At 37.2% G+C, this 26,462-nt stretch overlaps 1 protein-coding gene across 2 annotated transcripts in view; it reads right to left on the minus strand.

The window, feature by feature from the left end:
• ARHGAP42 (Rho GTPase activating protein 42) overlaps positions 1 to 26,462 on the minus strand; it is a 316,467-nt gene that overhangs the window by 185,017 nt on the left and 104,988 nt on the right. The gene's annotated exons all lie outside the window — the stretch shown is intronic.

Here is a 26,462-nt window from a genome sequence, read left to right on the forward strand (position 1 = left end):
GAAAAATGTTGGTATCAGAGATGATTTGAGATGTTATTCTCCAGATCAGGGCGCCTCAGACTTTAAAATGCACAAGAAACACCTGAGGACCTTGTTAAAATGCTCGTTCTCATTTAGCAGGTTTGGCTAAGCCTGAGATTGGATATTTCTAACAAGTGATCTGTTGACTCAGATGCTACTGCTTCACACTTTAAATAGCAATAATTCTATGAATGGCAGAATAAGAAAAGCGTGTGCTCTTCAAATTAGAGTAGCAAATAAAACACTCAGATTACAGTCGCAGTTGCCAATATTAATCTTAAATGGCATGGTATCTTTTTCTAAACCGCTGCTATCAAATTGGTATTTTACAAACTGCCTTCCTGAATTTGTTGCTACCTGATGGACCCTGTTTTCCAAAGAGCCTTCAGTATAATGCTGATCAAGCTTGGGAAATGTTATATACTATGTATTCTTCTTGGTGAAAGACAGCACACTTACATATTTAAAATTAAGATGTACTCTAGTACAAAAAAAAAGCTTATATTAGACTTCTTTGTACAGCCTGTGTGACAACGATTTCTCACATCTGTCCCTGGCTCAGCAGAGAGGCCCTGAAATAAAGCTCTGAGCAAAACCTGAGAAACCTCTGCCATTGAATTTTGTGAAGCACCAAAAAAATAAACTTCGCTGGGATCCTTTTAGGTGTAACACACACACACACACACACACACACACACACACACACACACACGTGTAACACAAAGGGAGAAAAGTAGTCCCTGGACGCTCTGCCAATGATTACAAATCGGCTTTGGTCAAATGAGAAATATGGAAATTGGTAGTATCAAATACAACAAGTACTTGGAAGGTAGGATTCCTGGAATGTCATGTTTAGGGGCAGTTTACTTTTACTTCCCATTGTTCCTCTAAATGTGCTTAAGAGGAACAGTCCTCCACCAGCTCACAAGATGAGACTGTAGACAGTCCCCATAATTTTCTGGACATTCAGGAAATGGAAGTCTCGTACCTCCTACCCACTCACTCCCAGCAGATGTAGGAAGAATCTGAGCTCCATAAAGGACAAATTCTACCTGGCTTCTTTTCTTTTCCATACACCTTGTTTCCAATTTATTTCTGTTACTGAGCATTTCCAGGATTATTGTGGAATACTGGGAAGGAAAGTTCTTACTTGACACTTAACAACAAAAGATTCTTCTTCTCTGGCCATGGAAATGGCTAAAGCCAACTCTCTCGAGGGTATTTTCCCAGGTTCTTTAGAGACTCACTTCCCTAGAGGGCTTCACTAATGCAGCCAGCGTTTCTCCTTTGGCTAACCACTCCTCGCCGCTCCTCAGCTTCCATACCCCGTATCTTCTTACTGATGGAGGTTCCCTACCTTCTTGGCATGATCCTCTTTTGAAATGACCCCAGGCAAACATTTCCCGCCAAGTCCCCTCAATCGGTCCTTGGTATCCATGCCCTTTGGCATGCCATCAGTTAAAAATGCAGTCACTTCCCTGGAGGCTCAGCCATCTGTGCCGTGTATTACAGCCTACATCAACTTACTAAAGTATGAGCTAACCACTATTCCCCCCAAAACTGTTATAAAATCATACCAAGATTCACTGGTTCCCACTGACAGCCCCCCCATCACTCCATTTAAAGATGTAAGATTCACAGTATAACTCACTCAAAGAATCCGTCTCACAAAATCCTCTCTCCACAGCCACCCTCTGTTTATTCATGTGGAATATAAGAATTGTATAATTCATTTCTGCAAACTTCCCTTGGAAATCTGTAGTTTGGAAAAAAAGGAAAAGAAAAGAAAACCCGTAGCTTGGTCTTTTATCTCCCTTCTGGATAGGGCACCAATGGCAAAATAATTATCCCAGCTGAGCAGCAGAAAGAATTGCATGCTCCAAAGAGGTAGTGGTATTATCAGCAGAAAGGATTTCTCTAGGAATGTATGAAATAGTCCCTAAGGATTCCTGAAAATTACTAGGTAAGAACAAAGACTTTGGGGGTCTAGATATCATGTAATCTGAGGATTGGGATAGTAAGCCAGTAAAACATGAACTATTACTGTTAATACAATTTCATTAATGCTCAAAGGCTGGGAAGAGCTGTACAAATTCAGTTTGCTGAAATAGGATGATAAAAAATTCTTAATTAAGCAAATCAATGAAGGCCACAGATTATCTTAAGTTTTATCTATTTGGTCTTGAAATTAAGTGATTCTGGTAATTGTCAACTATTTTCTAATGATATTGCCTCTAGGATAACATTAAGGTTAATTTAGATATCCAGAGTATATATGTCTAAGTTGGGAGGTAGATGAGTAGAAAGGGAGTAAATGTATTCAGAAATACTCTGAGTTTACAGAGATGGTCAGTTTATGATTTCAAAATCATTTACACAAAGGCCACAAAATGGGAAACATACATATTCACTATCTGATTCATGTGTTTCCCTAACAGGAAGGAAGTCTATAGGATGTGTTTCAAACCAAGCCATAAAAATATTTTCTTAAAATTCTTTGCATGAAATCATTAAAACCCTGGCATTAGCATTAGGTGAATTCCTTCAATATCACACTCCCAAGAAAACATACAAAGAAAGACAGACAGCAAGAGACAGAGACAGACAGAGAAAGGAAAGAAGGGGAGAGAGAGAAAAGGGGGGATACCATCATTTTGCCAGCTAGAATATAAAATAACTCATCCATCACTTAGACTCATGAATCCTGGATGTAAGCTTCTAAGGTGGAGGAGATCAAAGACTCTAGCAGAGTGAAACATTTGACAATAACCAAAGCTCAGTCACCACATGGTTTTCCTCATCCTATTTTGTGCAGAGCTCTCTAGCAATGTTGAGCATTTCAAAACAAATAAATAAATAAATAAGACTAGATTTGCAAAAATAGCTGCCTAAATTGAAGCCATAAAACACATGCATAGTGAATGTGAGTACATGCTCACACAAGCTGGACTTTTAAGGACTGCAACAAAAGAAAGGAAAAAAAACTGGGAGTGGCACTTCCAAACAGATTTAAGGAGCATGCTGAATAACAGATACACATCTTCCTCTCTCATCCATGCAGAAAGGTCTGCACATGCAGCCAACACAATATTAGAGAAGAGGAAGCATCCATTCGTATTTTTTCTGTCCTTAGATAACATAAGCCAGATGCCAAGATCCAAACATTCTTTACATACAAATTAAATATTAACGGAATAGTAAAAGTGCTTTTCCTGATATGATAAAAATTTTGTTGTTTTTATTTGGATAGTTGATCTGAACAAAACACTTTAATGCCATTACATCTAATGGTTTTAGTTAACATTTTCCAAATACTAAATAGGAAATTTTCAATTGCCATATTAAGTTAAATTACAGTTGTGTTAACCCTTTATATTAAAGGGATATGCCCTTTTATCATAAAGGTTAAGAGAATTAACATTCACCTGGTTAGATACAAGGTATCATATGAGAAACAAATATAAAACATAATATGAACACAAAATATCATTTGAAACCAGTTCTACACTATTTAACAATCCTATTAACTGTTTTCCTTTGTTTTTCTATTAGTTCTTCATACAAACATTCACTCATAATAATGATTAAGCCCAGCTGTGCCCTGTGCTAAGGATTCTGAAACAAGTAATACCGCTTCAAGCAGCCTATAGCTTAGAAAGGGAAAAAAATAAGCAATGACTGCAGAACAAAGTACATGTGCAATAGGGGTACAAATTATTCAAAACTTCTCATATTTCAAAATGTTTTCACAGACATTTAAGTTTATACATAACTCATGGAGTAGCGAGAAAAATTATTTAAAATCCCAATATGAGAGCATGGACGCCAAAATTAAATCTGTCTGGATGATATAGACAGATAGAGAGATAGAGAGATAGATAGATATAACTGATTAGTGGTAGAATCTCAGCTAAGATAATGTAAGTCCATATTCATACACTAAGCTGCATTTCACAGCTCATGAAGATTTGACAAGGTGTTACTATCACACACAACTAGTTATTGAATTCATGTGCTTCCTAGATTTGCATTCAGGATTCCAGTATAGCAGCCGGTACAATATTCTCTAGGCTCCAATCCTCTGAAATTTTAATGACCCTGTCTTTTCTTTCTCATTTCTAAACTGTGTCTCAACCTTTCTTGTCATCCCCTTCTAGTAGAAAGGACTTTAGTCATTAGTAGCCTATGAATGAAAAAACATGAGGGCAACCTTAAAGTAAGCACTATTAAACTTTAATTTGGAAAAAAGGGCCAAGGGTAGACCACACAATCTATGTAAGCATGTGCAGAAAAGATGGGGCCACCTATCAAGTAAATAAAAACTATGTATGCTGGGAAATTTCTCACAAACATTCCTATGGCTTTACTTCCAAAGGCTACAATCTTCCCTGCCTGTTTTCAGATATACTTAGTGTGTAAAAGCACAAATGTTGTCTTAATTACAACCAGCTCTAACGAACTATTAGTTAAATTCTTGGCTAAATTATGCCCTTAAATTATTTTTTTTCCAGCAATGCTTATTGAACATCTTTGTTTTAGAATTTTGCTTTTGAAAACATCATCAGAATAACACATTCATTTCAAATACCCTCAAAAATGACATTTATAACCCCTAAATGTGGGTGTGGTTTGGGAAAAATATTACTAGAAGCAATTCCTTGTTTTGACCAATGACATCATCATAGAACTAAATGTGGAGTTTCCCAAAGGAAGACAGTAGTTATGAAGACACATAATGGCGTATATTCTATAATGTAATAATCTCAATAGTTTATATTGACAGTCTACAAAATTCATAAATTAAGAGTTAATAAAACAGAGGTTTTTCCCTGTTAGAAAAATACCTGACTTCACTGACTATTGGTTAGTTCAAGGGCTTGCAGAACACTCCAAAAAAAATATTCCCTCTAGTAATACTTGGATTAAAATGGTGATTTGGGAGTTTGGGCCAATTAAGACAGTAGGGAATTACAGGGCTTAACCAGACACAGCCTCTGTGATGTAAAGCTGAACCATATGCAGTGTTCATTTCTCAATCACATAAATTTGGTGGAGGGAAGCCAGCTAAGGAAGAAAATCTATTGTCATACTGTCCACACTAACTCTAGTTACTAAAAGAGCTGTAGAAAGTCCTTTTCCAGAGAAGCCTCTGGAGCAAGAGGTGGTCCACCATCAACTCAGAGAAGGCTGAGGAAAGGAAGAACAAAAGAAACAACTCTGAAAATTATCTTTCAGGTTTACAGTAAAAATGAAATGAGCAAACTGCACTCCTTGAAATACAAGAAATATGTTGGTTTCTAATTTTTTCTTCATCAAAAAGATCTCAGTGTGAACCTACTTACTGTCTGGGCTTCCAAGCTTAAGATTTAAATTTAATTTGCTGTAGTATAGCTGCTGGGAAGAAAACAGAGCTTTGAAACAGTATAGTACGGTGGGGAGATAACAGAATAAGAGAGTTGGAAAACTGGTGGCTCTAGTCATGGCTAGAACTCCCACCAGCTGTGTGACTATCACTTGTCTGGATGCCAGACTCCTCCTCTAACAAATGAGAGTACTAGCAAGCACTCCACTTTTAAATCATCTTTTACCCTCACTCACGTTTGGCTAACCAAAAAAATTCATAGTTTTTGTATCATAGACTGGTATGCCCAGATGAAGGTGTTAATTCATTTGGTGTTAATTCATTTTTGGAGGTTAGTTTCTGTTGCTATTAAACTATCTGAAGATGTCCCACCTTTTGGTCATAAATAATCACATTGTTAACTGCAAAACCTTCTGCTCTGTTGGAAAAAAAGAAAACTGTATACAATGTAGAATGAGACCACACAGTCCACATGGGCACAGAGCAAAGCATTTTATAATGATAGAAGATTGTTCCTCTGAAAACATCTGGAAGTCTTTCAGATTAAATCACTACAGTTCACAAACAGTGTAGAAATAATTTAATCTTTTCCACCATGGCTGAGGAAACTGAAGGATGAAGAGTTTTCAGAAGGAAATTTGGACGATCCAATTAACTAATATTTTGTTTTAACATGAAAAGCAATGGACTTGTGGAAAATGACACCGGAATTAATAGTAATCCCAGTTTTATTTACTACCATTATAAAAGGTGGCTAAAAATTGATGTACTTACCCCACCACCCACCCCTACAATTCAGCAGAAATGTATCTGGGTAATGATGTTAGAAAACTAAATGTCAAGGGGCGCCTGGGTGGCTCAGTTGGTTAAGCAACTGCCTTCGGCTCAGGTCATGATCCTGGAGTCCCGGGATCGAGTCCCACATGGGGCTCCCTGCTCAGCAGGGAGTCTGCTTCTCCCTCTGACCCTCTTCCCTCTCGTGCTCTCTGGCTCTCATTCTCTCTCTCAAATAAATAAATAAAATCTTTAAAAAAAAAAAAAAGAAAACTAAATGTCAAAAAAAAAAAACACGGAGAAATATTCAACCATGAGAAATTCCTAATTCTAAAGATACACCCTAAAATTTGTAAATGAACTCAAACTGAGTTAAGGTTATACTGTAAGGAAATTCCAAGTTTTATTCCAGAGCCAAATTACTGAAAATATTGGTGTTCTGTGTAGTAGTGAATTGTGTCCTCAGCTCCAAGAGTATCAAACGTCGTCCTCTAGACAGAGTTTTTGACCTTACCTGAGTCCTGTGGAAGGATCACCTCTGGGCAAATGGTAAAACAACTTCACACTAATGAATGTTTTACTCATACATTTCTCTACTTCAAGGACAGTCACTGGGTATTCACATTGGTAAAGTTATCTATCTGGGTTAATAAATCAGGAGAAAAATACAGTTTCTACTCTGGAAGTGATTTAAATCTAGAGTCACTAGAAATAAACCCATCATTTACCACTGAAGAATGTGGTTTTGATTAAGGTAAAATAAGAATGAATACACATACACATTGCTCAAGATGTTTCAGTTATAATAAAATAGTGCTTCAAAAAACATTGAAAGGATATGTAAATATGTAGAAAGAGAGTATTAGGTAGAAAAATAAGTTAGTGAAAAAGACAACCAAGTTGAGTTTTTAAAAAGGCAATAAAATGGAGAGAAGATGTCTGCTGTTTCTTTGGTTTTCTTTTACTTTTGCCTTTTTTTTTTTTGAGGGAGTAGGGGAAGGAATATAACTTGCCTAGACACACACACGCACTATTTTACAGCCACATTTTACTTCTACTGATAAAACAATGGGGTGATTCTTCTCATTTTGAACAGGCTGCCAAAAGTCATGCTCCTTCTCCCTTCCCTCAACAGTTTACCAGCGCTTGAAACTTGATTATCTGGAAACTGAGAGATAGCATTTCCAAACTACATTAACAAAGCCTTGCTCTAGTCACATTTACCTTTTCTTTTCTTTGCCCACACTTTGTTCCATGAGACAAATCTCTTTACTATGTATCAATAGGTCCCTGCTTACTCAGGGCCCTGGCTCCTCCAACATGAAAAAGCCTAGAATCTACCGCTTTTTTCAAACCAAAATCCTATGCAGTCCTGGTCACCACAAGGTCTGAATACTTCATTCCATACCCATCTCTCTCTACCTCTAAGATTCCCTTTGTACTTAACATCACAGTTCAACAAATCAGTGTTTTCTAAATGCTTCATGTTTACACTGGGCTTTTCTACATAAGCTGACAGGAAGCCTTACCCCAAGGCTAAGTCAGATCCTTTTCTCACATCTCTCCAGACAGCTGGAAAGGAAAACACTTAATAAAAAACCAAAACAAAACAAAACAAAAAAACAACTAATCATCGGCGGTTAATAAAAATTGTTCTGTTCTAAAACAGAGACATGGGTACATTTGTTACAGCATATTCCTGGAAATCATAAAGTATACCTTTATGCACTGGACCAACACCGAAATTAACAGCTACATTCATGTTTCAAGACTGAAGATGTAACCAACAATACATTACAAAAGTAATAAAGTAACCACTCTATGCCTCTACTTACTTTAAAAAAATGTCAAACTGTGCTCATAGTTCCAGTATACTATTATGGAACATAGATAGATTAAAATAAAACCAAAATATCACTATGTAATAACATAAATTTAACTTAGCACAAACTGATTCATTAGCTATAATAATTTAACAATTTGTTTTCCTTTTAAAATGGAGAGAGTCTTTTTAAAGAACGATTTGAGTTTAAGTTTCTTTCATCTTTTTAAAGTCTATTTATTTATTTATTTATTTTTATTATTTCTTAGGTGGGAGGGTGGGAGAGGGAGAGAGAGAATCTTAAGCAGGCTCCACAGCCCAGCACAATGCCTGATGCTGGGCTCGATCTCATGACCCTGAGATCATGACCTGAGCTGAAATCAAGAGTCAAACACTTAACTCCTAGTCTCTTTAAAACTTTCCAAAGAAATATAAATAGATGCTTTCTTTTTCTCTCAGTAACATTACAAATGGCAGCAAAGAACATTCAAAAGTCCCTCTGCAGATGAGAACACCAATTGACACCATTTAGCAACTGGGCAAATATTGACCACAGCAGTCTTGAAACACACTAAGGACATCACCCTGTGACTTTGGTCTTTATCTGTTTCTGGCTTACCCTATCCTAACTCTACTTTGAAAGTACCTAATAAGCTCAGTGCTAACTCAGAAGTAGGAATCAATGTGGGATCTGTAAAAATTAAGAGTATCTGCAAAATTATGGAGAAGAGGTTATGGTCACACTTCTTTGGCAATTAGCAGGTGTTATCTAGAAACTACCAATGTAAACATGAAACCAAAGACTTTATTGTGGCTTATAGTACTTTTTCAACATCTACTGTCACCAAGAATTATGGCAGTACTAGTAGGTTAGGATTCTGTAACAAAAACTGTCAATAAAAACTTGAGAAATCATACAGAAATTCCTGAATATGGAATCAAGAATTCCTGAATATCAAGGGCGGAAAATGTAGCTCACAGGCTTAAAATCAAGCTATTCCTGTACTAACCTTAAACCCCTTCATTATTTTGCATTTGGATACACATTTGAAAAGCTTCACAGTAATCTGATTTTATTTAAAAAATAATTATATAGCCTTAATGTAGCAGGCACTGTCCTAAGAGCTTTACAAATATTAATTCAGTTAATGCCCATAATAACCCTACAGTGGGAAGGTTGTTACCCTATTACTAATGGGGAAACTGAAACATACTAATGTTACAGTGATGTGCCTAAGGTCACCCACAGCTAATAAGAGGCAGATACACTGATTTCATATCTGTGTTCTTAACCATTATGCTATGCTGCCTCTCCTAAAATATCCCAAGCTAAACTCAACACATTTCCCCACCCTCTCCCATTCAGCATTCCATCCGTGTACACTGGCATCCTCCTTCTTATAGTAACTTACTACCATCTCCACCTTTCATCTCTGCTGCCCTTTACTCCCACAAAATCAGATGTTGCCCCATCCCTTCTATTTCCATGCACCCCTTGCTTTCATCTCTCCCTCTCCATCTCCACTAGTAGAGTTATCATTTAGGATCTCATTTCCTCTCAGCATTAATACAATAGCTTTATTCCACTACCGACAAAATGGATTTATTCAGTATGCATTTACTAATCCAGGTTCCTTGCTAAATGTTGTTAATGCAAAAATGAATCAAAGCCCTGCTTTTGAGGGAGTGACATACCAGGGTCTCCAGCTCTGATGACGTAACCTGAAAATACTCATTGAAGTTCTACTGCCTTCTGAACTATGTCCAAACTCCTTACCTAACTTCTAGGTTTTCCATAATATGGATTTTTTTTTCATTCTACCCTTATCACTCAAACCAAGTTTTTCCCTCTAAAGCCACCCATGTTTTCACATCTCCCTAATATTTGCTCATGTTCTCTTTTCTATCACAGTGCTTTTTCTGCCACCTTTATATGGTCTGGCTGAAATCCTACCCAACTATCAAGGCTCAGCTTTCTCAGATATTCCCAATCAGACAAAACTTCCCAGGAACCAGAGAACCTTATACCACCTTGAACTAGAACCATAGCACTTATCAGTCTGCCTTGTATTTTCCTATTTACAAACAAGCTCTAAAAACACAATTACATTGTATCCTTTTGGAGGAATGCATTCTCAATACTCACCCCAGGAACAGGTGGCTCAGCCAAACAGTCCTTTTCTCCCTATACTTCACTTCTGTCACTTGACATTTCCTTCCCTCCTCCCCTCTTCTCTACCTGCTGTTGCTGGCATATGTCATTTAAGACCTGGTACAGGGACAGCTGGGTGGCTCAGCCGGTTAAGTGTCTGCCTTTGGCTCAGGTCATGATCCCAGAGTCCTGGGATCGAGTCCCACATCGGGGTCCTTGTGCAGCGGGGAGCCTGCTTCTCCCTCTGCATGCCGCTCCCCCTGCTTGTGCTCTCTCTGACAAATAAATAAAATCATTAAAAAAAAAAAGACCTGGTACAAATTCTGTCTCCTCCACAAAGCCTTTCTAAATCCTTTCAACTAAAAGTAATTTCTCCCTCCTCTGAATTCCCTAACACTCTACCTGTACGGGTCTTCTGGCTGTCATCAGTTGATGCATCACTGATGCTATTTATGTACATCTCCACCAATAACTCAGCAGCTCAGGAGAGGACACTTGTCTTACTCATTCCCTAGGATATCTATTATAGCGCAGAGGCCATTAGATGACAAGAATAATGGGTGAATATGGGTTAATGGATGACTGCACTTACACATGCTGGTGCCTGGCCAAGAAGCTAACAAAATTAAAGGGAACCAAATAACTCTAGAGGAAGGAGGATGGCAGGAACAGGCAGAAGCACATTGAGGGGTAAATCAGCAGGCATTCCTAGCCTTTTTCAAGCAATATAATTCCCTTTGCCTGTGGTCTTCCCATGCTAGACCTGTTCTTAGTCTAGCGAAGCCAATATGAATGGTTTGTAACTTATGAAATTACTTCATGAAAAAAATAAATGACATGCCAAGCTGGAATTCTGATGACATTCCTATAAACAGATGGTTACAATATTGGTTTGGTTCTGTGAACTATCAGTACTCACTAACCAAAGACCTCATGCAAGGCCCTGTGAATTGTTGGGGATGAAGACAGCTAGAGAAGCAGCTGGTTGTATGGTTTAGAGCTGCATTTCTGGATACAGATTTTCAGTTCTGCTACTTATAAACATCAAAAGGTAGGCCTCAATTTTTCCACTTATAAAAGTAGGATAACAGAACTTAGCTCAAACAGTGGATGTGAGGATTAAGTAAGAGTACGCAAAAGTGCTTAACACAGTGTCTGACATAGAGAGAGATTAAGCAACACTAGTTATTACACAAATACACTTCATCTGAATTCAATTCAGCAACCCTTACCTGAGCTTCCACTTATCAAAAAACAACATTAGGCATGAAAGAGAATAAAGACAAGAAACCACCCCTCTCTTGAGAGCTTATTAAGTCTAAGAGACCACTAAGCACTCCCAATTAACTATAAGGCAGATAATGTTGAGACAGCCTACCAGATATATTTGAAATGGGCCTCCAGGAAACACACTAGTCCAGGGGTTCTCAACTGGGGATATCTGGCAATATCTGGAGACATTTTGGCTTATCCCAGCTGGCATCATCAGGTCAGAGGTCTCCTACCAGTATTCAGTGGGTAGAGGGCAGAGATGTCGAACATCCTACAATGCACATCCTACAATGCACAAGACAGTCCTCCACAATAAGGAGTTATTTTGCCCAATGTGTCAAAAGTCCTAGGTTGAGAATCCCTCTTCAAACTGTAAATGCCTCTGTTCTGGAGTGCCAAGCCCCACATCTCTACCCACTGCCTGATTCACTTTTGATGAGACGGGCTTCCCGAGGCTTTGACAGTGTGGAAATCTGCCAATGTTGTGAAATAGTTATTGCTCTTGTAGACTTTATCTTTCTTTTGTTCTAGGCCTATCCTTCCACATGTTATCACATGCTCAACAAGGCAATGATCAGACCCGATGAAGCTGCTTCAACTCCCAGTTTTATCTTCCCCTCCACTGCGGCTCATCTCACCTCCTTTCAAGCTCCAGTTATAAAACAAAGAGAGGTCTGCATGAAAATATCAAACTATTCTCGTTTTCTGGAGCTGGCAGTAAAACCTTTTAAACATTTGCCTGTAAAAAGTAAAAGGTAAAAAAAAAAAAATACTCTTACCTAACTGTTGCAAATTAAAATAATGAACCTTCAAATGACTGAATTATCCAGTGTATAAACGTACCAAAGATTACACTCTTGTTGCCACAACAATCATCATTCTTGATCATTTAACAACTTAAAACACATAGTAAAAAAAAGTCACTGTTTTCACATTTTCTGTCCTACCAGAAAGTATGCTCTTCATCAGTGTCTTCTGAAACAGTTTCCTGTTGCTTTAAAAGGTTCATTGTCTGTTAACCTTTAAAATTCATAGATACAAAGCATATATCCTCGCCCACCCCAACCACATCTAAAAGCAAACTTAAATCCCTAAGTTGTCACTCCCATTAGGATGGCTTCTATCAATCAAACAGGAAACAGCAAGTGTTAGGGTAGATGTTAGGAAGGATATAAAGAAACTGGAACCTTGTGCACTGTTGGTGGGAATATGAAATGGTGCTACTGCTATGGGCAACAGCATGGTGGCGCCTCAAAAAATTAAAAGGGATTGAAAGCAGGGTCTCAAAGAGGTATTTATACACCCACATTCATAGCAGCATTATTCACCATAGCCAAAAGGTGCAAACGTTCCAAGTATCCATCAACAGATGGATAAATCAAATGTGAAATATACTCACACACAGGATTATTCTTCAGTCTTAAAAAGGAAATAAATTCCAACACATGCTACAATACACACAAACCTTGAGGACATTATGCAAAGTGAAAAAAAGCCAGTCACAAAAAGCAAATATTGTATGATTCCACTTCCATGAAGTATTTAAAGTAGTCAAACTCAGAAATAGAAAAGTAGAATAATGGCAGCCAGGGGATGAGGGGAGGGGAAATGGGGAGTTGTTTAATGGGCACAGAGTTTAAGTTTTGCACGTTCTGGAGATTGGCTGCACAATAATGAATATACTTATTACTAAACTGTACACTTTAAAAATGGATAAAATGGTAAATTAAATAATGTGTATTTTACCACAATTTTTGAAAAACACAAAGTTAATATTAACATCACTCTTAGGTATTCTCTTCATGGAATCACTAACTAAAAATTCTTTACATATTTATAATTTTGTCAATTAAACTTCATCAGCTTTACTTACTCTCACTCTCAGCAAAATCTCGTACAACCTCCAGGGAATTTAAATACCACTTATGCATTGATGATGGCCAAATTTCTTTTTATAGCCCTGACTTCTCCTGACTTCTATTCAACAGCTCCAGCTGACTGTCTAATTACTTAACATGGGTGAAATGAAACTCTTGAGAATACCCACTGTACATACCTGTCCCCCACCATGATCATTCCATCTGAAGATCCCCATCAGGATAAAAACATGAGATAAGTGGTTTTCAGCAGGTTGACTTTGCCCCCTAAGGGACAAAATGTCTGAAGACAATTTTGGTTGGTATAACTTGGCACTGGGGGCAGGGGTGGGGTGGTGGTGAGGAATACATGAAGAGTATAGAGGCCAGGGAAGTGGCTAAACATGCTACAGTGCACAGGACAGAACTCCCAAACAAAAATTTATCTGGCCCAAAATGTCAATAGTCCTGAGTTAGAGAAACTACTCCCATGAAGTATAGTTGCCTCATCTCTCCCACAATCCATATTTGGTCAATCAGCAAATCCTATTGGTATCACCTATGAAATAAGCCAGAATATGATCACTTCTACCATTTTCATCCTGGTGCAAGTCACCATGGTCTTTTACCTAATGAAATAACCTGACTGATATCCGCAGTTAGGAGATAAGTATTCAACCTTGTCCTCTACAGTCTATAGGAAACATAACAGTCAGGGTAATCCTTTAAAATTCTATTTCAGTTCTTGTCACTCCTCTGCTGAAAGACCCTTCCACGGAGCCAAAGTCCAGTTCCTTGTAGGGCCTCCATACTCTTTCCATCCCCCCATCTCTCCACCCCATCCCACTTCACCTCTTCTCCCCCTTTTGCATTTATTCCTCACCTTAACCACATTGGCTTCTATGATGTTCCTTAAATACCCCCAAATACTCTCCAGCCTCAGGCTCTCTGCACTTGCTATTGAGTTGTGTGAGCTACTTTAAAAGGACTTCCATCAGAGACCTGCAGGACTAACTGCTCTTCCTTTTGTCTGGTCTCTGCTTATTAATCACTGAGGTCTTCTCTGACTACATTAAAACATACTTATACCCCTCCAATTAGGGAGGGGTATAAGTAAGTCCCTACACCATTAAAACAGACCTCCACTACCCGTCCTCCTTTATTTTTCTTTTTCCAGAGTACCTATTACTATCTGATAAATAGACACTGACTCACTTCCTCCAAAGCAATAATTTCTGTTAAATCCACATTAAAATAAATATGGAACTACTAAAATCTAAGATGTTCATTCATATAGTACTTAATATCTAACGTATTGCTAGTGGTTTCCATTTTATACTTTGGGAAAAGCCAAAACACTTCTATAAAAGAAAAAAAAAAAAAGAAAAACTCCTGAGGATCATAGGGCTTTACTTGATGTCAACAATTCACTGGAATTGAGACTTTCTCACCTTTGCATTCTGGTTTCATGCTGACTATAGAAAATGCATTTTGTTTGCATCACTTAAGTAGTATTGCTGTATGTGGTGAGCAGAAATTACACTGTGGATGACAGATACAGTGAACAGAATGAAAACTCCTAGATCAGTGGGGATATTTTATTTTGCCATGAGAAAATTAAAAAGAAATACACTAATTACTATGTAGAGCACTTTTCTGCCACCAGATATGGTCATACAAATGAAGAGTAGACCAGTTTTTCAAACAGTGTTTCTATTGTTGAAATTGTCTGAAAGATCTAAAAGTTTAGCAGAAGTCTGGAAATATTGTTAAAGTGAGTTCTTCATAGGGTGACCACATTTTCCATGTGGTCATCCATTTCCAAGAAAAAAGGAAATATACTATCTTCAGGACCAGCCTGGGGGTGCCTGGGTGGCTCAGTTGGTTAAGCAACTGCCTTCAGCTCAGGTCATGATCCTGGAGTCCCCGGATCGAGTTCCGCATCGGGCTCCCTGCTGAGCAGGGAGTCTGCTTCTCCCTCTGACCCTCCCCCCTCTCGTGCTCTATCTCATTCTCGCTCTCAAATAAATAAATAAAATATTAAAGAAAAAAGGACCAGCCTGTGGTTTACCACTACAGTAGTAACAAGTTAATCAAATTTCTATAAGTTAGATTGTTACAGTAAATTCTCATCTCTTATCTAGCATAGTTGGTTAAAATCATTCTTTTTCACTGATTCACTATATATTTTTTTCTATTTAGTTCTTCTTTAATATCTTAAAATAAAGGTTTGTGATTTCACCACAAAAGTCCTGCACATCCTTTGCTAGGTTATTCTTAGGTAACTTATCCTTTTGTTGCAAGCTGAAGTTGTGTATAACAATGTTATTTATAACTATCAACCTGGCTAGAATCTTATTTCTAATAAATTCGCTGTAGATTTAGAATTTTCTATGTGGGATAATCACATCAAGAAATGATACAATGACATAAACTAAATTAAGTCTCATATCTTTTATGCCATTGGTTTTATTTTACTCCACAGACTTGGACCCTCCAAAACAATACAGAATTTAAGCAGGAAGAGTGTACATCCTTGTCTATTTCCTGATTTTTAAAGTGAATGTTTCCAATGTTTGGAAGAATGAACATAGTGTATTCTAACTCCTGTAAAATTTCAGACACAATTCATTAGCATACTATTCTGTTCAAATGACAATGTTAATTAGAAATTTCATAAGGCCATCACTATGCTGTAATACAAGAGTTGGGTAATTTCCAAATCACCACAATTCCCTTATGTTTGAAAACAGCCCTGATATTCAGAGAACACATGTAACCTACTCTGTCCCCTTGGCCTCGGGTCATTGGTCAAGGGTCTTTAAGTGACCTGGGCTGGGCCAATCAAAGTTCATTTTAAATTTTTTTTGTTTTGTTTTGTTTTGTTTTTTAGTTTACCAGGGGAAGCCAGACAGGCCCCTTCCAGAAAGAATTTCTGCGAGGTATAGTGGCAGTGTTTATGATTCACCTTGTAGAAGAAGCTAACTAAGAATGAAGATGACAAGCAAATGAAAGGCTGAGATAAAAAGCCTCTTAGAGGCCTCAGAGTCCATGAGTCTAGATGCTCCAGAATCTCACATGCAACATGTTTCCCACAAATAAATGAGATACCCCAGTGTCTCTACCATCAATTTTCTATTTGCCTTGCAAATGAGTGTCCTGGGTGACACACAACAAACTGCAATGTGAAATAACCCAAGGCATCTTGATAAGAATCCAACAGTCAGACTTGGGTTTCAATTATAAATTCTGATTCTGAATAATTTGTTAATTTTAATTAGTATTATAATTTAAAGCATAATATAATAAGCTATTATACTTTAATTTTACAAAATGTTACCATTAGGAGAAACTGGGTAAGGAATACACCAGATTTCTGTATTATTCTTTATAATTGTGTGTGAATTTATAATTATCTCAATTTAAAAAAAAAGCCTTCATTCTCTTTTACCTTGATGGTAATAAAGTTTGTAACTTCTTTGATAGTACATAGACACTAGGACTATGGTTTAATTACAAACAAGGACAAAAACATTCTGCTCACTAAAGAATACCTCAATCCCTTATTTCTGAGTATCCATTAGTCTGTCAGCTGATATTTCCCAAGGATCCATAGCTTTGTTACATTATTTAAAATTTCCCTTCATGATCTCTTTTACTAATGTTTTTCTAGTCTACTTTGTATCTACTTAGGTACATTTTCTCTGCCCTTTAAAATCAAATACCCCATCCAGGTCTTAAAGAACTTTTGTGGAATGGTAACACAATGGCTTTCTATATATTTTATCCTTTATAATATCAAAGTATCTTTGTACTTCCCATCAAAAAAAAAATAACAACAAAACAGAACATGGTTTATAAATGCAGTAAAGACTAGCACATCCCCAAGTGTACCAATGAGAAATGATGGCTGACATCAGAGTAAAGGTATTTCTGAAAAGTAGAAAGGTAAAAATAGAAAGATTTCAACATGATGTGTAATTATAAGATTCCAAAGGAAAGCAGCCTATTCAACTGGGATAAATGACAAAGACAGGAAGATGCAAGAACTAGAGATGAGAAGAAAGAGATGGGCAGCACATCCAGCAGCAGGTTACTGTAGCTCATATGAATAGTGACAGCCCTGAGCAACAGAAAACTTCACACCCAAAGAATCATGCCAAAGTAGCAAAATTAAAAAGAAAATCTTCAATTCCAGTTTATATCTTGACCGAAAAAACATGTGAAACTTTTTAATTCAAGCATCCTATTTTAAATTAATTCCTTTAAAAATAGCACTATCTGGTGGAAAATTTCCCTTTAAATCCTTCCATACAGTCAAGGTTAATCTTAAAAAAGACAGAGGGATCTTGGGAAACAGGAAAATATAAAGAATGAATGCCTACTATCATCTATTCATTTAAAATCTTTAAATCTAGGGAGCCTGGGTGGCTCAGTTGGTTAAGCAACTGCTTTCGGCCCAGGTCATGATCCTGGAGTCCCGGGATCGAGTCCCACATCAGGCTCCCTGCTCGGCAGGGAGTCTGCTTCTCCCTCTGACCCTCTTCCCTCTCGTGCTCTCTATCTCTCATTCTCTCTCTTTCAAATAAATAAATAAAATCTTTAAAAAAAAAATAAAATAAAATAAAATAAAATCTTTAAATCTAGGAATTTGATATATACCCATGAAATACCACCTGTGAGAATGGCATCAATCACACACACATACACAAAAATCATATCCAGATATTAGTGAAACCGATATACCAAAATACAAATACATTTTTAAATCTGCACCAGCTAATTTACCTTGGCTGATGGCTAGCCATGACGGCTCAAGCAATACTTGAGCATACAAACCTTAATTTTACTAAGGAAAATACAACCTTCTTTTTTTTTAATTTTTATTGTTATGTTAATCACCATACATTACATCATTAGTTTTTGATGTAGTGTTCCATGATTCATTGTTTGTGTATAACACCCAGTGCTCCACGCAGAATGTGCCCTCTTTAATACCCATCACCAGGCTAACCCATCCCCCTACCCTCCTCCCCTCTAGAGCCCTCAGTTTGTTTTTCAGAGTCTATCGTCTCTCATACAACCTTCTTTTCAACAATCCTTTTTCAAGAGCTAATAATGAACAAGATCACTGAGTCTCAGATTTATCTCTTTTATTCCCCTTTCTTATACTTTGGGGTAGAAATGTCAACGAGCAACAAAATAACTAAAAAGCCACCTGCCAGGGCAGGCTTCACTGTCTGGCCACTGATCATACCTATTAAAAGAAAATTTTAGAATTTTAACAAACATTTCCACTTAAGGGTCCTAAGTCTTCTTTCATTTAAAATCAAAAGACATAATTCCCAAGTATGAACACTCTGAAGTATTTTCTGAAATCCTAGCAATTACCCTATTCAAGTCTTTCATACTAAATTAACAAATGTCCTCAAAGAAAGCTTATTTCTCTTACACTTGTCCATAATGAACTCAAACAATCTGAGAAATGGTAAATAAGCTGTGATAACTCTCAACAATCACCTTTTCTTTTTCTGTATGTGTTAACTAAACACTACTAAATTTTGGCCAACTAATATGGCCAAAATATACATGGAAACATCCAATATACACATTCAGAATACCCAATATATATACATGGAAAAAAATACAAGCGATCAGGCCTTTGCCCTTGCAGGCCTCTGCTCTTCAATAAAAAAGAGAAGACAGAGGATATGAGTTAATGACTTCCAGTGAGCTGGAAGTCCAAAAACCTGAAAAGGAGTCCTACATCTTCGCGTCTGTCACTTACTAGTGGTATGTACTACCTTGAGTAACTCATTTGCAGTCTGAGCTCAGTTTCAGGTTGCGGTAAAGATAAAAGTGTACATAAAAGTACTTTGCACACTTTAAAAAATACAAAGGAGTACTAGGACCGTTACCAATAAAAAATTAAATCCACTAGTGTTGCAGTCATGCTGAATTGTGTGTGATCTGCCGCCTCCCAATTCTACCTTAGTATTTCACCAAATAATGGGAAATCATAGGAAACCTCTGCAATTCAATAAATGTGAAAATCAGAACTGTGAACATGGAGAACACTGAGATGGCTTATTTTTTTAGATTTCAGGTGAAATCACTATATAAAAACGTTGGTGTATAGCATACCTAAAGTTTGTTTCTAATAAAAGTTAACCTAAAATATACCAGAAATATAATCAATACTCATGCATGTAGAATGTTGGCTACCATGCTTCACTTAACTGAGACAATAAAAAAAAACAACAACTAATTGGATGAATGGATAAAGAAGATGTGGTTTATATATACAATGGAATACTATGCAGCCACCAAAAAATGAAATCTTGCCATTTGCAATGACGTGAATGGAACTAGAGGGTATTATGCGAAGCAAAATAAGTCAATCAGAGAAAGACAAGTATCATATGATCTCACTGACATGATGAATTTGAGAAACAAGACAGAGGATCATAGGGGAAGGGAGGGAAAAATGAAACAAGATGAAACCAGAGAGGGAGACAAACCATAAGAGACTCTTAATCTCAGGAAACACACTTAGGGTTGTTGGGAGTGGAGGGGGGTGGGAGGGATGGGGTGGCTGGGGGCTGGACACTGGGGAGGGTAAGTATTATGGTGAGCACTGTGAATTGTGTAAGAGTGCTGAATCACAGACCTGCACCCCTGAAACAAATAATACATTATATGTTAATAAAAAAATTAAAAAAAAAACCTAATTGGACTTAGTATTTACAGTACCAATGCCCAGAAACTCAAGGATAATCAACATCACCTACTGATGGCATATGAGCAATACAAACATTTATGTCAAAAGGTTAAACAAAGGAAATCATCTTTAATCAAGAAAAATGAGGACATGAAATTTTTGACATTTAAAACATTCTCCAATTCCATGAATCCTTGGTTCAAAGATGGTGATGAGGGTAGGGGGTGGGGGATGGGACTTAAATAGGTTTAGTGCATATTTTTGACTCCCACATGCCGAAACTTGATGTGGAAAATGTCAACTGATTGATGGGCTGAGTTTTTGCTGAAATATATGCATGAAATATGATGAAATATGATGAAAGTATGATGAGATTTTAAAATATGAAAAATTTGAAAAAATAATCTAATTTCAAAATTCATAATCCCTGTGTTCTTCCCTCATTTTGTAAGATATTAAAATACCTCTGAGTATATTATTTTATATATATACCTCACATACTGTATTGACAATACGCGTTTGCTATTGTTATTATGCAACTTCTAATTAAAATAAAGTCTTAGTTTGTAACATTATGGATTATGTGAAGGCTGTGGAACCCAACAGCCTGGGTTTAAATCCTCACAGTACTAATTATTGGCTATGTGTCTTTGAGACTACTCTTCTTTAAAATTTTGGGTGTATTAATAGCATATACCTCAGAGGGTTGCTAAAAACAGATTAGTTAAAAATATAAAGCAACTATAGCAAAGCCAGTTACCTTGAAAACCCTCCAGGTTAACTATTATCTATAGCAGTGCCTCCCAGTAGAAATATAATACAAACCACATAAAAACTAACACACTTCAGGTGCTCAATAGCCACATATGACAAGTGTCTAATGTATTAGGTGTCACATATTTTTTAAATATCTTGAGACTCATGACAGCTCAAAATCTTGTATCAATAACCAAGTAATTCACATTTCTGACACATATATTCTTTTTAATAAAGATCTAATTTTGTTAGAACATAAATAGAGAAAGATCACTTTTGATTTCTTCCCTATTAATCCTTATGTTGGACTGCTTATACTTAAAAAAAATGTAAGAAAGGAAAATGGAGGTTTTAATACACTTATAAAAGAAACAACGGTTAAGGTTGTAAATTTCCACTCCCAGCCCTTCATGATTTTTGTTGTTCCAAAGTAATACCCAGACACTTAGCCCATTTCAGGAAAGTACTTCTATTATCCAAGTATAAAAAAAGACTGATCTGAGCAGTGAATAAATGGGTGTTAAGGAGGGCACATATTGCATGGAGCACTGGGTGTTGTATGCAAACAATGAATCATGGAACACTACATCAAAAACTAATGATGTACTGTATGGTGACTAACATAACATAATAATAAAAAAAAAAAGAAAGAAAGAAAAAAGAAACAATATAAATCCTGGGAAAACTAAAACAAAATTTGTAACTTATACACCGGTCAAATGTGAATGTTGTGAGTGATAATTGTTAAAAAAAATAAATAGTTTCTTAAGTTAATCAAAATGAAAACTAGAAGAATTAAGTTCATCTGTATAAATTTTTCAAGATAAACATTAGCTGAAATATTCTGAAGCTGAGGCTTCCTCAATTGTTGACAAAGATACAGCTAAGAACAAAAAAACTATATTGCTACATACAGACTCCACATTTGTCAAAGTTAGGGACTCAGAGTACCCAAAAAGTAAGGGGCCCAGGGAAGGGAAAGAGGAACAGCATAGGGTAGACCAGATAATTTGGACCCTCCATCCTGAAGAACCCTGCAGTCACTGGGTCTACGTCCTACACCTTTCTATTTATTATCATCCCCCATCTCTGTTATAAGCCAAGTGAATAAATGGGACTTTGAGTAAGCTGTCCAAACAGCTTTCTCCTGGTTCTCCTATTGATCTAAATCTCCTTTGTTGATTCTACCTCATCTGACCAAAGTCTGGACTCAAGGCACCTCAGCGCTCAATCCTCCCACCGTTTCTCTTCTGTCTATATACTCATAGACCAAGTGATCTCATACATTCCCATAGCTTTAAATTCCCTCTACATGTTGACAACTTCAAAATTTATGTGTTCCCCTGAACTCCAGCCTCATATATGTAAGATGCTCCCTAGACAAGACTACTTTAGATACCCAGTAGGCATCTAAATAGATTCAAAATTTAAGTATTTTTTCCCATCGTTTTATTCATCTCAGTAAGTGGCAGGATCTCCTATCAGCTACATTATTTTTCTTTTTAGCTCTCACCACCCCCAGAAATAATTTGTTTAATGTCTGCCCAGTAGAATGCAAGCTGCATGAGAGCAGGTATTTAAAGGGCACTCATTTAGGCTGTATGGAAAATGAAGACCCCCAGGGGAATATATGGGCTCAAGTCTGAATGACAAGATGGAACCAGTCTTTTTTTTTTTTTAAGGTTTTATTTATTTATTTGACAGAGAGAGAAGGAACACAAGCAGGGGGAGTGGGAGAGGGAGAAGCAGGCTCCCCACTGAGCAGGGAGCCCGACACAGGGCTCGATCCCAGGACCCTGGGATCATGACCTGAGCCGAAGCAGACACTTAACAACTAAGGCACCCAGGCGCCCCAAGATGGAACCAGTCTTGAGAGGATATGGATCAGGACAAGGCAGAGGAAAGCTGTTCAAGGCAGAGGAAAGGAAAATTCAAAGGTCTAAGTCCAAAAGAAGCTGTACATTAAGGGGAGTAGAAAGAAAGCCAGTGGGGAGAGAGAACAGGGAACAAGGGGGTGAGTATTGAGAAGGAAAGAATGATGGGTAGAGTATGGTTCCAGGGATTCAGGAAGAGGAATGTCAAGCCCAAAGGCCTAAAGAGTCAAATTCAGTACTTCAATACAAATAACAAAAAAGAGGTTACCCAGATCTCTTTCAGAAGGCCTCAAATAAGCATTTCATGTTTCCCTCGGGTGTTATCTTGGTATGTTAGTATTTATTCAAATTAATTTTGGACAGCCTGGACTAAAATGATAGTGTGTGCACAGCCAAGTTAGCTGTGATGTGAAGTAAACAGCAGTTCCTATAGTGGTATGGAAGCTGAAGAGACCTTACCACAAAGTTTATATGGCTTAGTGCCACTCCTTGCGCTGGGGACAGACCCGGAGTCTTTATAACAGGACATCTGATCTACAGCCTCTCTAATCACTTAAGTGCTGCATTCTATGGGGAAAAATTCTAACATTTTGACTAAAGATGCACTTAAAAAAAAAAAAAGAACCCATGTCACTGATCAATACCAATATCCTCACTGTAAGTAATAAGCATTTTACTAAGGTCATTACAAAGGGCTATTAAATTACTTCTTGTATTTGTATCATTAAAAGCTGTTCTTGCATAGCCACATGATGGCAGATGTCAGTCAACTTGCAAAATATTGTATCCTGGAGGATGGTTTTTCCAGCAAGGAGTATGAGACAGGATAAACTATACCCCCAAAAGTTTCTGAAATGGGTATTTCCTATCACTGTCTCTGAGTCACTTTGTTGTTGCATTAAAACTATGCATTTTTAGTTGGCTTTAGCAGAATTTTTTAATTCAATACTTCAAGTTAGTAAGGAACTAAAAAAGAGGCCCCATTTCTTCAAAAAGCAAATCAGTATTTCTTCGGGCTTTTTTTTCTGCAAACAATCTTTAGGCTACCTAGATGATGTACTCATCTTACTAAGTATGGTAAATCACTGAAAACAAGAGAATTTGTTTAAACTGTTAGGTGTCTTCTATCATCTTCTTGAGATTTTATTTTTGCTTAGTCGCTGTTCTAACTTTAACTTAGATTTTGGTCAAATTCAATTAATATATAATAAATCACTGAAAAAACATAATTACTTTTCAATTACAGAACTCCTTAATACTTTTAGTACACTTAAAATACTCTACTTCCTAAATGAAGTACAAATTTTTAAAAGAGAAATTCTTCAGCAAATCTTTGCAAAATCTGCTACCAGCTATACCTTTGGTTGTAGTAACATCATGTGACTGGAAGTGATACCCCAATACTTAGATTGTATGTTTAATAATTACTTTTACATAATCTCTGTGGACATGTAATCCACCAGGCTTTTATCTATAGATTTCTCTTCATTATTTTGCATTCTTTATTTCAGATCTTCCCTGAAACAACAGCTAAAGCAATCAAAACCTGCAATATAACTTCACTCATGAATGCAGAATCTCCTCCTTGCCCCAACATGAGAAACACGGCTGAAGGCAGGAATGAAGATCTTTGAAACACTAAGTGTTAGCATTTCAATCTCTATTTCCACTGTCTGTAAGACACTACCACATTCCCTGGTCATTTCTTCTCATCGGTTTTTGTCCTTTTATTCAGTCATCATTTTGGATGACCTCAAGATTCTGCTCATAAAACATCCAATCTATGAGCTCAGCCTTCTTGATTCCTAAGATCTGTCTCCCTCCTTAGCCACATCTTAATTTCATTACTATCTGGACCAGCTCCACTGCCAAATTCAGCATGTTTCAACTCCCACTCCCAGTCACAACATCCTTGTCTCAGAGTTTCTTTTATTGCTAGTGAACCGTCAACATAGTGCAGTAGTAATGCTTGTCCTCTCTGCTTTCTAAAGCCATCAGTCACCTCCTGCCTCAGCTATCGCTATAATCAATCAAGACCCATTTTCATATTACACAAACCCATGTGCCTATAATCGAGCACATCCTCTGTGCCCACCACTTGAATCTGACCTCCTACCTTGTCTTACTGCTCAGTCCATGGCTCTGGGTATTGTTAGAAAAATCGATGAGACAATTAGTCTTTCCTTGACATTTTTTATGATGTCTACCTTTAATGACTCATTATCACTAACCCATAGGCCCTTTTCTCTTACATAACCTGCTCCTGGCTTTCTAAACTATTTCTATAAACTCCTCCTATAGCAGATGACCACTCCTTCCTGACACTATTATCTCCTGTCCAAAAAATTTACTGTCTAAAGTTCTATATTTTAACTGATGCTCTTTCTTTCCTCTCAGCTCAGAGGAGGAGCCTTTCCCCTGGTGTCTACAGGTTTCCTCAACGCTATAAGAACATTTCTTTGGTTCTTTTTACTCTTACAAACTGCAACACACTTTCCCATATTCTTTCAATACATTTTCTAAAATTATAGACCATGATAGTTGGCTTATCATTCTCCCAAACTACTTGCACAGGATTTGAATAATAACCTCACTCAAACTTGAACCATATATTCCCCCAGCTTCCACACCATTTACAACTCTATTTTTACATCTCCCTAACCACTTTTTCCCATTCTCATCATCAGCTCCTCCCTGGGCCTTAAGGCACCTCCTACTCATATCTCCCCATCAAACTTGGACTTCTATTGCATAGTTCATAGAACTGGAGTAAGGATTATGCATAAAGCACTGGAAAGTGTACTATTTAGTCTTAAGACTCCAATCAAACTTACCTCCACAAAAAAGCTTTCTCTGACCTCCCTAGAAAGTCTCCCATAATGGCTTATATGTATCTAACACAGATTATTACCCTGTATGGCTATTTGTCTGCTACTACTGTACCAGACCATGGTACCCCGATGTTTCCTAAGAAAATATAGTCACCCTTGGCACCCCCACCTTATCTCTCTCTCACAGGGCCACCAAATTAATCTTTCCTAAATCCCATATTGATTCTCCCATTCTTTTCAGAAACTAACAATTTTGCCTTCCTATAACACACACTAAACTTTTTAGCCCAGCTCTCAAACCCCATATATGGCTAAAACTACCAATCTTCTAATACCTTCTAAGAAGCATCCATTTGTCTTATTCTAAAAATCTACACAGTACTTTCTCCCACCTTGTGGCCTCTACTCAAGTTCACTTATATGACTGCTAAGTGATAGTTGTGTGGTTCTTCCTTAGCTCAGGCAATATTCCCTGAGTCAAGGTCATCCTCCTGAAACTGCTCTCCTTATCCAGTTAGCAGAATGACACTACATTTAATCCACATTGAATACATAGGTGTATATATAATTCCCCAAAAGAATGGTCAAGCCAGTGATAAAGATGACATTTTAAACAAGTCTGAAACCCTCACTATAAGTGACACATAACATCTTTATTACCATCAACATTTATGCCAGGTGCTGCTACAAATGCTTTACGACAATCCTATGGGATATGTACTACAATTTTTCCCATATACAAATGGGAAGCCAGGGTCACAGAGGCCTTCACAGATACTTGAACAAAATGGGTACAAAATTATATTGGTAAATGAATAAATGTATTACTAATAACTATGCTCTGATGCTGTCACATAAATCAATCCATCAACCTACAATGTTTTCCCCACTCTTCCCAGCCAAGCAAAATCCTCCCAGCCTTTCAGACACAACAGAAATGTCACCTTTTTAGGAAAGTCTCCTCAACACTTGAGAGAAAGAAAGAAAGAAAGAAAGAAAGAAAGAAAGAAAGAAAGAAAGA

This window comes from Callorhinus ursinus, unplaced genomic scaffold, assembly GCF_003265705.2.
Source record: "Callorhinus ursinus isolate GAN/ISIS: 27379988/994484 unplaced genomic scaffold, GSC_fseal_2.0 scaffold19, whole genome shotgun sequence".
In the NCBI taxonomy this organism is placed as follows: domain Eukaryota; kingdom Metazoa; phylum Chordata; class Mammalia; order Carnivora; family Otariidae; genus Callorhinus; species Callorhinus ursinus.